Consider the following 12,362-nt stretch of genomic DNA (forward strand, 5'->3'; position numbering starts at 1 on the left):
TCATATAAGGTTACTTTTCTATTTATCTTTTCTAGTTTTCAATATATTAATTCAAATGATTGCGTGAAAAAGAACACGTATGTATGTATGTATACATGAGAATGTGAAATGACGGTAAAAAATGGGAAGAATACTTAAACTGATGCTCAGAAAAATGCAGGTTTAATGAAAAGACAATAGATATCAGCAGAGAAAACAGTGTGTATGACATGGATTCTATATGGATGTATACGCATCCATATATGTGAACGTGTGTGAAAACATGTCGAGTGCCTTCTAGAAAAATCTATTTTATCATGTAGTAAAAAAGTCTGTTTTTATCTTATGGTGAAAAAGAGGGGGAAGGGACTGACACTGACATACACACATGATGAATAACAAAAGAGAAAACAATCATTGCTATTTGTGAGCAAATGATGAAACTTTTTTTGTGTGTTAGAGAGGCTGATGTTATTGTATATAAAGTAAAAGAAAAGGAAGAAGATACAGTTGGTAATGAACATGGGTGTTGTCACTCATAGTTTGTAATGAGTGACATCCCACTCAAAATTCATACCCGCTGGTATCCTAGTGTTAAAGAAAAAAAATCCAATAAACCTCACGTTTACATAAAACCCTAAATGTATCTCCTCTGATAGGTAACACTATTTTCTCTACACCTTGGATGGCTAAACTGGAAACATCTTTCTAATGTATGTTATTCCAGTGTCTGGCCACATTGGTGTTGTGATCTTTAGGTATGTCATATAGATGGTCTTGACACTGATCACGCAACCTGTAATGTAATGATGTATTGTAATGATGTATACCAAGTATTTAGTGTTGCAGTTTATAAAAGATGTAATTCTTGAAAATTTGTCTGAGGCCATTACTTGTATGGCATCTCCCTTTAGGATATGTTTACAGCACAGACACCCGTTTGATCCACAGCATAAGGTGCCTTTAAATTGCAACCAATGCTGTTGTGGGCGTTTGCTTGTATATAAGCTAGGTGACAGGGTCCTACCCAAAGTGGGAGCTCTGCGTGATACCATTTTTACTCCTTTAGACAAAATTTCAGCGTAAATGGGGTTATTGGATAAGATTGGTATATATTTCAAAACAATAATTTTTATCTTATTGTACTCGCTACTATAGGGAGTAGAGAAAACTGGGTTTTAGAGAGTGAAATTAGTGTATGATCGATTCCTTTTTCTATTGCTTATTTTATCTTTCAATAGATGTTCTCGTGGGGTGTTTGCAGCAATGTTCATAGCTCTATGCAAGATAGTACTAGGATAACCCCTATCTTTGAAACGTCTAAACATAGCCTCTGCTTCATGTCTGTAATCCGTGTCCTCACTACAAATTCTTTTCAATCTCAAAAATTGTGACTCGAGTCTGCACGTAAAAGAGTGTTACCTGTTATGGGTTTCCTAAAAATGCTTGTTTTCACCTTACCATCTCTACCTTCTAAATGGACACCCAAATAGTTAATGGATGTGCAACTGCTGTTGCCAGTGAATTTTAGATTTAAATCGTTGTCTATTAGGTATGACAACCAAGACATCCAAGCTACCGAGCTATGTCTCGCCTTAGATTAAGATTAATTGCTTTGATCCACTGATCTATCATTGGTGGATATTTTGATATCCATTTTTGAAGAATACGTTTACGAGCCATATACATAGTTCTCAACCACATCACATGCACTTCAACTGGGAGGATATCTTCTGGTATAATCCCTAGCAATGCTGTTTTTTGGATCAGGCTGTACTTGTGTAAAGCACACGGAATTTAAAATATCAATTACAGACTCCCAGTAGCGATGCAATTTGGGACATCACCACAGCATATGTACAAGTGTGCCTGTACCAGTAGTACATCTTGGACCATTTGATGTAGTTGCTTTACCCCAGGAGTACAATTTTAAGGGAGTATAGTGGGCTCTATGGATGAAAAAAATGAGTCAAACGCTGTGTGGAGGATAAAGATGCCTTAAATTATTTTTTCAAAGCTTGCCCCCATTCCTCATCACTAAGTGTCTCTAGATCCCTACGCCACCATCCAAAACTACCCTCTTGTGAATTGATTCTAGCTATAGTTTGTTTAGCACGTCTTGTAGTTACTGCCAAAGCTAGAATTGATGAAGGATTATATTTTATTAACCACTTGCTTACTGGGCACTTAAATCCCCCCTCCTATCCAGACCAATTTTCAGCTTACAGCGCTGACGCACTTTGAATGACAATTGCGTGGTCATACAACACTGTACCCAAATGAAATTTTATCATTTTTTCCCCACAAATAGAGCTTTCTTTTGGTGGTATTTGATTACCTCTGCGGTTTTTATTTTTTTTTTATCCTGCAATGCAGTGTTTAAGGATCGACACAACCGTTTTACTGCCATGTGTTTCATTCTGAGTAATATAAGCTGCTATGTATGAGTTTGAAACTATTTTCGGTTTCTTCTCCTGTGTGAAGCACCGTTTAATACAGATCTTTATTTGTTTTATAGCATGCTGTATATTGTGCTTCCGAAGTAGTCTTAATGCGCTTTCATGGGCATATTATTATGTTAATCAATTCTTGCACTGTGTATGTGTGATGGGAGGGGGGTGGTTTTGGAGGGGTTTTTTTTTTTTTTTTTTTTTTTTATGCTGGTGTTGGCCTGAACCGATCCAGACTGATCAGCTTTGAAATAGATGTGCACTCAGTTTGGGGATATACCTATGGAGGACAATTAATGTTACTTACCAAGATAATAGTTCGATAACATATTTGCTATAGTTATACCTGTGAGACTCATAGAGTTCATGTTTTCACGTTTAGATCCGAATTTATACATTACACATCCTGGTCGGGTGTGATCAATATAATGTCACTACTTTTATCTGTTTGAGCCACCGTGTGTGCCACGTTGAGACCGTTCTTATTTAGTTAACACAGTTCTCCAACTACTTGGAGCCTAGGTTACATCTAGCCGTGGTCGCCTCCCATCGACCCCGCAAAATCTACCTGCCTCCCCTGGGAGAAAGGGAAGACATTTACATTGCGTCTGGGGGCACCTCTCCTTCCGGGGCGTTTTAGTTGCTTTAGGAGAGTGACCCCCATTGTAATAACCTCCTGCTGAACTTTCTTTTCATTCTCTATTCTTTTTTCTCTCCCCCCTTCTTTTTCTTTTACTAAGACACCTGTTTGTTTAGAGGTTGGAGGGCACCCGCTCGGATAACTAGAGAGGTTGTGTCCCTGAGCGGAGTTTCAGTGTCAAACCTCAAATAACAGTTTTGTCTTTGCAGGTCCAAACTCCGGCCATCTCCTCCTCTGCCACCACCATGGTTTACTCATCATTGGGGAACCGACCCCTTGTGATTTCACATAATATCAGAGGTCTAAACATCCCCGAGCGACGTTCCACCCTGTTGAGAGAACTTAAAAAAGGTAAGCCTCAGTTTGTGTTTCTACAAGAGACCCATTTTAAGACAAACAACATTCCCAAATTAATATCCCCGCAGTACCCGAGAGCTTTCCATGCCACAACAGCTGACTCTAAGTCGAAAGGGGTTACGATATTGGTGGGCAGAGACACACCATTTAAACTGACTGAACAATTGTGTGATCCTGAGGAAAGATTTGTGTTTCTGAAGGGTTCATACAATGACTTCCCACTGACCTTGGCCAATGTGTACTTTCCCAATAAGTCTCACATCACTTTCTGCCAGCACATTGTAGGGAGGCTTCAGGAGTTTGCCAATGGATGCATTATACTAGGGGGGGATTTTAACGTCCCCCTAAATCCACTATTGGACACGTCTAACGGTAGGACTTGCATCACCTATAAAATTCTGAAAAAAATCAAATCACTCCTGCAACAACTCCAGTTGGTGGACTCCTGGCGCTTCCTCAATCCTGATGGTAGAGACTACACCCATTTCTCGGTACCGCACAACAGATATGCTCGTTTGGATTGCATATTTGTCTCTCAGAGAGATCTATCGAAAATCTCGGCTGCAAAAATAGGCGCCCAAACAATATCGGACCATGCACCTATTTCATTAACTTTAGACCTAAAGAACACATTTAGACAACAATCGACATGGAGACTGAACACGTCTTTACTGACAGACCAGGCACTCCTACCAGTACTTATGAGAAACATCACTGATTTTTTCAAACACAATAACACTCCTGGGGTAGACCCCCTAATAATGTGGGAAGCGCATAAATGTACCATTCGAGGAGTTTTGATAGAGATGGGTTCTAGACGTAAAAAGGAAAGAGACACTCAGGTTAGAAAAGTATTCACCCAAATTGAGTCACTGGAACTGCTACACAAGCAATCTCTCTCAGAGGCCTCAGCCAAGAGCCTCCTAGAGGCTAAAAAAGAATTACAGCAGATACTCAACTCTAAGGCTAAACGGATGCTTTTCTTTAAGAGACGGTTCTATTATGAGTCAGGCGACAAAGCTGGGAGGTTCTTGGCGAGGGCCCTGAGAGAACAAAGCTCGATTAATAAGATAGCTGGAATCAGAACTACAGAGGGAAAGCTGGAAGTAGCTTCAGAGGCAATAGCAAAACAGTTCCATGCTTTCTATACGAAGCTCTATAACCTACCCCCACAACATAAACACCCACAAATGTCAGGGGTCAGAGCGCAAATCATACAAGATTACATATTAAACAGTGGTCTCCCAACCTTGTCTAAGGAGGATACAGAGCTACTAGAAGCCCCAATCACATCAGAGGAAATTAAACAGGCCATCAAACTACTAAAATCAGGCAAGAGCCCGGGTCCTGACGGATATTCCGCCACCTATTACAAATTATAAATTTATAGAGATCCTAACTGAACCCTTGAAAGATGCTCTGAACTCCTTATCCAAACCAAGATGTGTTACCCCAGGTTTCCTTTCAGCACACATCATGGTTATACCAAAAGATGGCAAAAACCCAGAGGAGTGTGCTAGCTACCGTCCCATTTCTTTGCTGAACCTTGACGTCAAGTTGTTCGCAAAGATTATAGCGCTGAGGATGGGGCCGTTGCTTACAAAACTAATTGGTTTGGAGCAGGTGGGCTTTATGCCAAACAGAGAGGCCAGAGATAATGTGACCAAAGCACTCTTGCTAAAACAGGCAGTTAGACAGCGGAAGATCGAGGGCTTTCTCCTCTCAACAGACGCGGAGAAGGCCTTCGATCGCGTAGCATGGGACTTCATGCTGGAGGTCTGTGGAAGGGTGGGTCTGGGACCAAGCATGCTGAATTGGATCTCGGCCCTTTATCAGGACCCGACAGCAGAACTAAAAATAAATGGTATCCTCTCAGAAAAAGTATATATTAAAAATGGGACTAGACAGGGCTGCCCCTTATCGCCCCTATTAATTATTCTCTCACTAGAGCCCTTTATCAAAACAGTACAAAATAATACTGCAATACAGGGTTTCCAGATTAAAAATAGAGAGTACAAAATAGCTGCATACCCGGACGATTTATTGTTTTTCTAAACGAAACCGACCACAACACTCCCTAACCTGCTACAAGAATTCGCACACTATGGATACGTATCCAATTTGAAAATTAATTACACAAAATCAGAGGCTCTGAACCTCTCCCTACCAGACAGCCTGCTCACCTTGACGCAGGCTAACTCGACGTTTAAGTGGGACAAGACCAAACTAAAATATTTGGGGATATGGCTTACGCCATCTTTAAAATCTGCCTTCTGACCTTTCTTAAAAACTGCTCGAAAGATCTAACAAATTGGAATGAGAAGTTCTTTTCTTGGTTCGGTAGAGCGGCTATAGTAAAAATGGTTATATTGTCCAAATTCCTGTACCTAACCCGCTCGTTACCGTTAGAGATCCCTCAGAAATTTTTCAAAGAACTTAATACATTGGTCACGAGATTTCTCTGGCAACATAAAAAACCCAGAATCAAACTAACCACCCTGGTCAAACCCAAAGACCTAGGAGGAATTCAATTCCCGAACTTTCGCTGGTACTATCAGGCCTCACACTTAACCAGAATCATAGACTGGCATTGCCATGATTCAGTGAAGGACTGAGTCACACTGGAGACAACGCTGGCCATGCTTCCGCTTAAATACTTACCTTGGTCCTCCTTCAAAAGACTACCTCATGCCATCCGGACACACCCGATCACTGGCACGACATTGAAGACTTTTAACTTGTTAGCTAAACATAAAAAGCTGACCACAATACCTAGCCCTTTAACGCCCTTGACAGACAACCCTGACTTTATTCCAGGCCTACATAACCCGACTCTCAAGACGACTCTGGAGGGTGATCCCCTACTGGCAGGAGACTGCTACACCGAAAACAAATTTAGAGACTGGTTGTCCTTTAAGACAGAAATAAACCGGCCCCAATTGAAGCAATGGACATACTTCCAGATAAGAAGTTACTTAGGTAACATTAAGGAACCTCAAACACTACACAGATCCCTGACGGCCTTGGAGTCAGTATGTCGAGAGGGGATTCCAATTGACAAGGCCACCTCTGTTGCATATGCGTGGTTGAGTCCAATTCCTCTCTTAAACGCTACAAACGCTCATTGACGATTCATCTCCTCAATGCAGCTAAATCCCAAATTCCTCTACATTGGCTGTCTACTTCTTCCACATTGAACGATTCCACAAAACGTGGCAACCTTGGCTGATTTTCAAATATTCTGCAGATTTCCCTACCTGAATTATGGGAGGGGAGGACACTGGAATCTTGGGTGGGTGCCTTCCCTCTGTACCCTATATGTCTCCTTTACCCTATACCCTCCTACCCTCCTCTTACTTACCTTCTTCATTACATTTTCTACCTTGTTCCTTTCTTGCTGACCTTTAACTCACCTCTTCACTGGAATATACCTATTTTACATGTACTTCTCCCTTATTCGTGAGAAAGATTGTTTTAGATAGATACAGAAACCTCACTTATACATGTCATTCATATTAAGTGTTCTGAATACTTGAAAAGATGTTTCTGACACAATGGATAACACAGTGTATACAGAAATCTTACAACTCATATAGACACAAAGCTAACTCAGTGGTAATAACCTTAGACCCTCGGTGTTTGATAATCATTGAGACCTTTGTACGAGCTTTACACTAACAGTTTATTATGTAAATGACGAAAAGTACGCAGTTGCACCTGCGAAATTTGCATTGTACAGTGCATTTCTATGTTTCTTTCTTTGTTTCAATAAACTTGAAATGATAAAAAAAAAAAAAATGTAAAAAGACCAAATTAAAAAAAAAAAAAAATTTTTATACTTTGTTATAAAATTTAAAAAAAGGTAATTTTCCTCCTTCATTGATGTACGCTGATGAGGCGGCACTGATGGGCACTGATGGGGGGCAGTGATGGGCACTGATGAGTGGCAGTGATGGGCACTGATGGGTGGCAATAATGGGCATTTTAGACCCCCGATCCCTCCATAAAGAGTACCTGTCACCACCTATTACCTATGTTTACATTCCTTGTGACAGCAATATAAGTCATCAGAATTTTTTTTTAACACAAGTTATAAATATAAAAATAAATAAAATAAATAAGGAAAAAAAAAATTTTTTAAAGCGCCCCCGTCCCCGCGAGCTCGCGCAGCAAAGAAAACGCATACGGAAGTCGCGCCCGCATATGTAAACGGTGTTTAAATCACACATGTGAGGTATCACCACGATCGTCAGAGCAAGAGCAATAATTCTAGCACTAGACCTTCTCTGTAACTCTAACCTGGTAACCGTTAAAAAAATTTAAAGCGTCGGCTATGGAAATTCTTAGGTACCGTAGTTTGTCGCCATTCCACGAGTGCGTGCAATTATAAAGCGTGACATGTTTGGTATCTATTTACTCGGCGTAACATCATCTTTCACATTATAAAAAAAATTGGGGTAACTTTACTGTTTGGTTTTTATAAAATTCATGAAAGTGTCCCTATTCCAAAAATTTGCATTTAAAACACCACTGCACAAATACCGTGTGATATAAAATATTGCAATAATCACCATTTTATTCTCTAGATTCTCTGATAAAAAAATATATATAATGTTTGGGGGTTCTAAGTAATTTTCTAGCAAGTAATACAGATTTTAACTTGTAAACACCAAATTTCAAAAATAGGCTTAGTGATGAAAGGGTTAAGAAGCGGTCTGCGGGCGCGCGCCCGCTGTAACCTCTGTGAGTGTGATCGCGGGTCTCGCGGACCCGATGTTTGCAGGGATACCCGCGATCGTCTAACAGAGAGGAAGAACGGGGAAATGCTAATGTAAACAAGCTTGTCCCCGTTCTGCCTAGTGACAGGACACTGATCACAGCTCCCTGTAATCATGAGCGGTGATCAGTGTCATGTCACACATAGCCCCTCCCCCTCACAGTTAGAATCACTCCCTAGGACACACTTAACACTTAAATGCCAGTCAAATTTTCACAGTAATCAGTGCATTTTTAATCGTACTGATCGCTGTATAAATGTGAATGGTTCCAAAATAGCGCCAAAAGTGTCCGATCTGTCCGCCATAATGTCGCAGTCACGATAAAAATCGCTGATCGCCGCCATTACTAATAAAAAAATTAATAATAAAAATTCCAAAAAACTATCCCCTATTTTGTAGACGCTATAACTTTTGCGCTAACCAATCAATAAACGCTTATTGCAATTTTTTTTACCAAAAATATGTAGAAGAATACGTATTGGCCTATACAGAGGAAAAAAAAAGTTTTATATATTTTTTGGGGATATTTATTATAGCAAAAAGTTAAAAATAATGTGTTTTTTTCAAAATTGTCACTATTTTTTGTTTATAGCGCAAAAAATAAAAACCGCAGATCAAATACCATCAAAAGAAAGCTCTATTTGTGGGGAAAAAAAGGACATAATTTTTGTTTGGGAGCCACGTCACACGACCACGCAATTGTCAGTTAAAGCGATGCAGTGCCGAATCGCAAAAAACACTCTGGTCTTTTGCCAGCCAAATGGTCCGGGGCTTAAGTGGTTAAGTAATGGGGCCAGATTCCTCTCCACATATGTACTCACATGTGATGTGACGTGTATCCCTAAATATTTAAATGTAGAAACTACAACAATTTGAGAAGCAGAAATTGGCAGATTGGTCACCAGGGGGTCCACCAGTAAAAGAACTCACTTGTACCAGTTCATCTTAAAGCCTGAAAAGGAGCCGTATGTATTAATTAAGGACATCACTGCCTCCAATGAAGACAAAGTATCTCCCAAAAATAAAAGTGTATTATCAGCATATAAAGCAATGCTGTTGGGTTTAATACCGCTTTAACCTTTTTACCTGGTAAGGTGGATATTGGCCTGTCCTAATGGAGGACAGCAAAAATAAAACAAACAAGGAGCAAATGAAGAAGGTATTAACCCCCCTGGCGGTATTCCCGAGTCTGGCTCGGGGTGGATTTTTAATACCAAAAGCGGTATCCCTGAGCCAGACTTGGGATCGCATCGCAGGATCCAGGAAGAGTTTACTTACCTTGTCCCCTGGTTCCTGCGATGACTCTCCGCTATGATCGGCGAGCCGCTGTGTCTCGCTCGATTCACAGTGCCGAGCTCCGTTCCCTGTGAGCGTTGCGACGCACGGGGACGGAGTTCGGCGGCAAATTCAAAAAGTGAAACACACAGTACAGATACAGTATACTGTAATCTTACAGATTACAGTACTGTATCAAATAATTACACACCCCCTTTGTCCCTAGTGGTCTGTCCTGCATGCAGTTTTATATTGTAAATACTGTTCTTTCTGCCTGGAAACTGGAGATTGTCCATAGCAACCAAAACTGTCCCTTTACATCAAGAGTGGCTTTAGACCAGCTAGAAAACAGTGATAATAAATTAGAATCACTCGCAGAATTGAGCGATAGTGATTTGTGGGGAAATCTGTCACCAAACACTAAAAGTAACGAAAGCGACAATTCTGCAACTGAGCAAATTTCAGTGTTTTTGATTTGATTACATTATTGAATAATTTTTATTATTATTATATTATTATTTGTTATTATTATTTATAGTTATTTATTATATTATAATTTTTTATTTTGTTTTTCAAACTTTATCATACCCGGGATGTCAACTAGACTCTTGTTTGGACATATTTAAGTGAATTATTCCTAAGAATTACAGGCCTACAATATAAAACGCCAAATTTATGTGCAAAATAATGGTACCGCTTTCAGCACCTAAAATCTGAAATAATCATACCGCCAGGGAGGTTAAGGTCACACACACACAAACACGCACACTGGGGGTTATTTACTGAAACTGGAGAGTGCAAAATCTGGAGCAGCTCTGCATAGGAACCAATCAGCTTTCAGATTTTATTGTCAAAGCTTAATTGAACAAGCTGAAGTTAGATTGACTGATTGGCTACCATGCACAGCTGCACCAGATTCTGAGTGTATCAGCTTTAGTAAATCTCCTGTACTGTCTTTTGATTGTTGTATGGAGAATCTGATGGGTAGAGACAAAGGAGCCGAACAGAGACCCAAGTAAACCTGTGGCCATGTTAAGCTTACACATGGGTCATTTGTCACATACCAAAACCTTCCTTCAGGTTTAAACAGATAAATAGACTAAAGCAAAAAGGAACAAGGCCAAATTAAGTTCCTAGGTTCATTTGTTTTTTGTTTTTTTGCAATCTTAGTAAAATAAATTTGATCATAGGTTAATTTCCACATCAAGTCATTTCAATCACTGTTTTTTTAATTATAATACCTCTTATTCTATACTTGGGAGTGGATTTACTTAAAGCAAACAAATGCTTTGTTGAATGTGGTGAAGATTTACTTCGTAAAGAATACCTAATCGGCTGCAAGCAAAATAAAATAAAAAAATAGCACTTTTGCTTATACATGATTGTATGGTGGAAATCAGCAGAGCTTCATTACATTCAATATGCTCTAAATTGCACTTGAAAAGTGCACAGTCCATTTGCCTTTAGTAAATCTGCCCCAATAAAGGCAAATCATCTGTTCACTTTGCAAATGAAGTTGCACTTTGCAAAGGAATTTGGCCCAGAGCTTAGTGAATGTTATGAAGCTTCACTTTGCAAAGAATGCCAAATCACGTGCAAGGAAAAAAAAACAGGACTTTTGTTTGTACATGACTGGCTGACTGAAGTCAGCAGAGGTTCACCTTATTCACTAAGCTGTATGGCATATTCTGTTACAAAGTGAATAGTATATTTGCCTTTAGTAAATCAACCCTAGTGTCTACCTTTGAAATGGCCTGGGCCATTTCACTGCACTTGCTAGCAGCTCTGCTAATATAGATCTCTGAGCAGCTTTAACAACCAACCATTGGTACCAAGGTACCATCCACATGGGCCTGCAATTGTGAAAGATGTGAGCACAGGATCTTCTGACTATGCACCTCCAGCTCCATACTTGACACCTTACCCAGACTCAGTACATGCTTATTATATAATTCATTTGGAGCTGACACCACAGTAAGAAGGTGTATTCCTATTCCAAATGACAAGCCTTTGGGGATCTTAGTTTTGGAAGGAACGGTGGAACCCAGTCAGGTTTTAATGCGGTTGTGTGCCTGCTAAAAACGTTCACTTTCTTTATTTGTCTTTGTGACCATATCACTAGGACTAAAAGTAAGAATAAATCCAACATTTTTGAGTTGTTACTCACAGAAGTATAAGGGAAATCTTGACACTGTTATGGTGAACACTGTCCATTTACCTCACTTTGGAGAGATTTCCTCTCATGTTCTGTTGGGTCTGCAGGACAGGAAGTGAAGGGACATTTCCTGAATGGGACAAAAATGGAGAGGATAAATCACCCCAGTGGGGACACAAAAAGCAGTAAAAACCTGACAAATATTTAACCCACACCACACAAAAAGTACAGCTTTAAGTACACTTAAAAAAAACAAAACAAACTTTTCATTTGAAATAATGAAGGAATAACTTTAATCTTTATTCATAATCATTGTCTAACAGCATACTAAAAGTATTAATAAGCGGTTGTAATTTGTGAAGTACTTTGGATTGTGTTTGGATTGTGTTAAAAAAGCACTCTTTCCAATACCCCATGTTTTTCACTTGCTCCAGATTTTCAAATTAAGGGTATGCACATAACTTCACATTTAAGTATTCTTATATTTGGGCCAGATTACTGAGATCCAGAAATGCTATATGAACAATAAAGTATCTGATATTCTGATGAAGTTTCATTGTTGCTCATGAGGAGACCCTGCAAAGATTTTGTTTTTCACAGTCTAATGCCACGTACACACGAGCGGACTTTACGGCAGACTTGGTCCGGCGGACCTGAGTCCGTCAGATAATTCAATCGTGTGTGGGCTCCAGCTGACTTTTTTTCCCAATAGTTCGACGGACCTAGAA

General features: G+C 39.7%; 1 long non-coding RNA gene across 4 annotated transcripts in view; it reads right to left on the reverse strand.

Moving 5' to 3' along the window:
* LOC141112198 (uncharacterized) overlaps window positions 1–12,362 on the reverse strand; it is a 271,699-nt gene that overhangs the window by 48,991 nt on the left and 210,346 nt on the right. For all 4 annotated transcript variants that reach the window (XR_012236545.1, XR_012236547.1, XR_012236548.1 and 1 more), the window contains exon 4: window positions 11,698–11,764. This is a non-coding gene — a long non-coding RNA (uncharacterized lncRNA). The remainder of the gene's footprint in view (window positions 1–11,697; window positions 11,765–12,362) is intronic.

The sequence above is a fragment of the Aquarana catesbeiana genome, linkage group LG11 (assembly GCF_042186555.1).
Source record: "Aquarana catesbeiana isolate 2022-GZ linkage group LG11, ASM4218655v1, whole genome shotgun sequence".
Lineage (NCBI taxonomy): Eukaryota > Metazoa > Chordata > Amphibia > Anura > Ranidae > Aquarana > Aquarana catesbeiana.